Genomic DNA, 5,399 nt, shown 5'->3' with positions numbered 1-5,399 from the left:
GTTTAAAAAATTTTGCTCTCAAAAGAAATTTCAATCGTTGTACTGTTGATATTTGGCTCTGTTGACTAATGAGTTTGCCGACCACTGGTAGAGCCTGTGTCCGACGTGAGCGAGAGTCACCCAAAATCATCACGATATCACCATTTCGGCAGCTTAATCTCACTGAATCTCATGAAAGAAATTACTGTGACAATCAATGGAAATGGTCTGCTAGCCTGATCACTCTCCCAGAACCAGGGCCTGGATGCTGAACCCCAGGGCAACTAGTTTATAGCCCGTCTTTTCACCTTTTAGGGTGTTTTTATGGAACAAAATATTTTAGTTTAAAGTCATTTTTTTGTAGTTGATGCATTTTGAATGGTAAGAAAATTTTCGTAAGTCAAGGTCTAAAAAATATGGGATATTTCCACAATTGTAGAAAATTGTTTTTGGACAGAGCTGTATTTGACAGACCTAGTTACTTTAACAATTGATAGCTTGTGTTAAAGACACAATAAGCTGGAAAAGGTTAAATTCTGTAGTGGAGTCAGATTCCTAGTGATACCATTATTTCATGGCCTATAGAGAAGGAGTTTAAGATTTTTCAGGTGGCCTGATAGTATTGCTCTTGGTGGTAGTTGGTTTGCTTTCTAGGTCCTCCCGGTTAGTCCAGGCTGAGATCTCAGGTGTTAAGGGAATACTACTTATTTATAATCCTTTTCTTTCCTGATGACTGAGTGATATCAAAGTTGTTGTAGCTACTACCTTTCATAGGTACCATTCAAATATACCATGATTATTACAGTAATTTTAAACTCCACACAAATCCCAGAATTCTCACTAGAGAGATCTGACACACAAGGTAGTCTCATCAACAGAGTTATTTCACTAAAGTGCAACCAAAGTTATCTGAGTCCAAGGATCTCTATCCTGGGATCCTCGTGTTGCTATTAGGTTTTTAAACCAAATAGAAGTCAACATCCCTCAATCTCAATGTACCAATCTATACAATGAACCAATGCCCCCCTCATTCATTTCATAGGACTTTGTGAAAACTTAAATTAGTGTGAGATCTTATAGTAGTCCTTATTTGTAGGCTTTTGCTCATATAGTTTAATTTTGGGGGTGTTCAGGAAGGCTCCTATGGAAAATTATCTTTCAGAATGAAATCTTACTATTAAATTATCTTTGTGTTAAGCATCGTCTTCTCCAGGGTATCACTTTTGTAACAAAATATTCTTCATTTGGAATAAGTCAGATTACTTTTTTGTGTGTGAACAAAGAGCATATATAAGATGGAATGTACCTTTTAAGGATGAAAATTTGCATACTTTTTTATATGGAGACTGGAGGGTATGCTTGTCTGATAGTATTACTTTGCAGTTGACAGTAGTAGGGCAATGTATCTTTTGACTTTCTAGGAGTTGTGAGATACAGGTTACAAATAGTGCTCCATGATTATTTAGGGGTCAAATAATTTCTTTTTTTCCTTTCTCTCTGTTGCTCACCATCTGACTTATAATTGAAGAGAAAGTCCCTTGAAGAAGGTTCTGACCTTGGAGATCCTTCCTACCTTCTTTGGTTCAAAAGTTTGATGGGGGAGTTATATACATTTGGATACTTTATTAACATATCAAAGCTCTACCTGCCCTTCCTTCCTTTTCAAAACCAAACTAAACTAAATTGTTTTCTTTTGTTATGTTGTTTGTGGAGAATTTTAGCATCAGTAATTCTATTTACTTAAGGTCCCCATTTTAGATAACCCATGGCGACCCATTGAAGTTATGGTTCCTGGACTAGAAATGAAGCCTATTTACAGTCTAGTATACTTTCAGATATGTTGCTATTTTCTTGAAATCTCCTTTTTCTAAATTTTAAGCCAGCTAAACCACAAAGATGTCTAGCTTTCAATCTTTTAAGCCACGCCTCTTCCACTCCCTCTGCACCCAGTCTCCACCCCCTTGCTTTTTAAAGCCCTGCAATTTGCTGCTACCGCCATATTTCTTCTTCTCCTGAGGTGGAATGGAATCTTGCTAATGAAGATGTCTTCAGCCATGTGGTTCTTTCTGGAACATTTTCCAGCGCTCAACCACTCTTTATGGCGCATTTCTTTTAGAATATTCACCAAAATTCTATAAAATATTTTGAAAATTCTAAACTTTCTTCCATCATTTTATTGACACCTCCATATTTTTTAGGTATTTGGGATATTTTTATGACATTTTTCATTTTGAAAAAATTTTTCTTTGCAACAATTTTTGGTTGAGTCCTCTGTTTTATGATTTAGTTCTCTATTTCCTCCACTTTTCTATATTTTGCCCATCAGGGTTGCGGATACCTGATTTTATTTATTTACTTTAAAAAATGTGCCCATCGGGGCCGCGGATACCTGCTTTTAATTTTTTTCCCCCCCTTAGCCCATCGGGGCCTCGGATACCTGCTGTGTCCTCCTTTTCCCCAAACCACTGGCCCACCGGGGCCTAGGATACCTGCTTTTTTTTTTTTTTCTTCTTTTTATTGCCCATCGGGGCTTCGGATACCTGCTTTAATTTTTTTCTTGCCCATCGGGGCCGCGGATACCTGCTTAGATTTTTTTTTTAATCGCTCGAAATTTTGTTGTTTTCTGTGGTTCGTTATACTATCTGGAATGTCTACAAATTTTTGCTGCTAATCTTTGGTGTTGTGTGAGTGAACCTACAGCTTTGGCTGGGAGATGACTGCAGTTAGGCTAAGGGGTTCGTTCGGCTGGGGAGGAAATATGGCGGCAATGGCGGCAATGGCGGCTATGGCGGCGGGACGACTCGAGGTTTGCTTCGGAGCTCAGCTGATGGTAGTTGGTTGTGCTTGGTATAAATTAGAGAGGCAAGATGCCTGAGCTAAGTATTTTGAATTACCTAATTTGCATGCATTGTGGTCTCCTGAGGTAGAAGAATAGGATTATCCTGTGCCGCATTACCGGAGGCTAGTTGAAAATGAGATCGAGGAGACTTACAGGGAGGGGCCAAAATGGCGGCTTGACTTTCGGTATTGCTCAGCATGGCTGTCTGCTTTGTTAGTGTCCAAGATGGCGGGTCCAATTTAGCGGGAGGCCACATCATGGTAGTGTCTTTGTTCTAATGCACAGCATGGCGTTGGAAATATTCTGTTACATGGTGTAAGATGGCGGCTCAAGGACCTGACGCAGTGTTAAACATGGCGGACTTATGTGTTTGCGGCATTGCCGGACCAGTCATGGCGGGCCGTTGTCTTCGCAGCAAGCATTTCCGGACAGGTTTTGCCGCAGGGGCATATAAGGGCGGACTTGTCTTGTGGTTGAGGACATCCTGGTGTTTGCGCGGGCTTTGCTCCTGGTGGGGCTGCCGCATTGTTAAATATGGCGCACACTTCCGGCTTGCTGCAAAAAGTGAAAGGTGGGGTGATCTTTGCCGCCTGCCCCATCCAATCAGATGGGGTGGTACAATTGGGCAGCCAATTAATGGAGTATGGAATTAGACCAATCTAGCATGGCTCCTGGCTGCCATCTTTTCAGGAGGCAGAAGCCGAGGGGCCACTTACATAACATCTGCTCCCAGTTGGCGGTGCTCAAGGTCTTTCCAAGGACATTTGGCCTTTCCAGCTCCCTCCCCTCTAACCGGCTCCCTCCCCTCCAGCATTGCCTCTTTGCTCTCCGCCCGGTGGGCCAGGCCAGGGCTCCATGCCTGCCACGTGTAAATATGGCGGTGAGTCGTGGCAAGGACCAAAATGGATCTTTGGCCAACAGGTGGCAGAAGAGGAATCCCTCCCTTCTTCAAGAGGAACACCTACCCTGTGGCTAATGCTGGGGTTGGATTTTGATTTCTACTTATTTCTTGGATGTCAGCCATAAATAGTTCAATTATGTGGTTTGCTAGGGTGATATTTAAGCCTCAAATGACTATTATGGCATTGTTTGTAGACTTCATTTCAATTAGATTTAATAAGCTCCTTTTGGGGGCCCTTAAAGTTTTCAATTTCTTTTTTATAAAAATGGCATACTTATTCATATCCAAAGTCAAATAATTTGGCGATAACATTTTTCATTAATCTTTTTTACTTTGAGATTGACTTAATAAACTACTTCAGTTTGGATTTTTCAAGTCTTCTTGCACATAAACAGTTAATTAAAAAGTTAACTTTATGACTGAATATAAAAAATATTTGAAGGTCCATTCCACTTCAGGCCTTGCTTTGTTCCCATCTTTAATGCTGCACTAATTGACTGTCTAACCTATCAGACAGATAACATGAATTGCTGTGGACTTGTTTCCTCTATTCAAACTTATCTTGGAGTATTAAATGCACACATAATAAATATTGTGGTGCTCTGCCTCCACAGTCCCCAGTTCCTCCCCACCCCTGCTCTCACAACCCCTATATCTAGCCCCAGCCCCAGCTCTCCCCTTCAGCCCTGCTCCCTCAATCATATACTGTGCTGACCACCTAAAGTCTTTGCACTGAGTGAAATTTTGATTATCCATAATTCTGCCCATCATATTATATTCCAGGCAAAAACACCTTTGTATTAATCGTGGACGCAGAAAAAACCCAAATCTTTTAGTCCTGTGCAAAAAAAAACCAACAAAACAAACAAAACAAAAAGGAATCCTACCCCATCACACTGTCTAGGAGTGAATATTGTTCAAGAACTCAGCTCTGGGACAATTTGCACAGTCATAGTTATCTGGAGTACTGTCCATTTAAAAGGTCCAGGGTAGCCCTAACCGGTTTGGCTCAGTGGAGAGCGTCGGCCTGCGGACTGAAGGGTTCCAGGTTCGATTCCGGTCAAGGGCATGTACCTTGGTTGTGGGCACATTCCCAGTGGGGGTGTGCAGGAGGTAGCTGATCCATGTTTCTAACTCTGTCGTTCTCCCATCCTCTCTGTAAAAAATCAATAAAATATATTTTAAAAAAATAAAAGGTCCAGGGTATCTCATTTGGTAGGTATAACGTGGTCCCATTACTCAAGGGTTCTTCTTTTTAGTTAATATATTATCCATACTTGAATTTGCAATCATGTGCAAAATTACAATCCCCAATAACTCCCTTCTGTTAACCTCTTTCCCCTTCCTAACTGCATTACCACAGAGGATTCTTCAGACAGTTAATGTGCTTATATGCCACTACTGTTCTTATCTTACTTTGGAACCCAGGGATCCTCAGTTTGCATTAAAACAGACTCCTTGGGGCAGTCAATGTTCTTAACTGCTACTACTATCTTTTTGTTACTATAGATTACACCCATCCTCAATTTTCATTAAAATAGAAGAGGGTACAAGGGGCAGTTGATGTACTTAAATGGCACTACTGTCCTTATGGTACTGTAGAACCCATCTAATCTCACTTTGCATTAAAGCAGTCCTGGGGCGATTAATGAACTTAAATGCAACTAGTGTCATCTTTAT

General features: G+C 40.9%; 1 long non-coding RNA gene across 1 annotated transcript in view; it reads right to left on the bottom strand.

The window, feature by feature from the left end:
- The window catches only part of LOC106725134, a 7,588-nt gene extending 2,807 nt beyond the window's left edge, over nt 1-4,781 (bottom strand). The window contains exon 1 of the long non-coding RNA XR_001361002.1: nt 2,560-4,781. This is a non-coding gene — a long non-coding RNA (uncharacterized LOC106725134). The remainder of the gene's footprint in view (nt 1-2,559) is intronic.
- Between the last annotated feature and the right edge of the window lie 618 nt (nt 4,782-5,399).

This window comes from Myotis brandtii, unplaced genomic scaffold, assembly GCF_000412655.1.
Source record: "Myotis brandtii unplaced genomic scaffold, ASM41265v1 scaffold1381, whole genome shotgun sequence".
NCBI classification, from domain to species: domain Eukaryota; kingdom Metazoa; phylum Chordata; class Mammalia; order Chiroptera; family Vespertilionidae; genus Myotis; species Myotis brandtii.
Note: the sequence above shows the minus strand (reverse complement) of the source record. Positions and strands in the feature narration are given on the sequence as shown.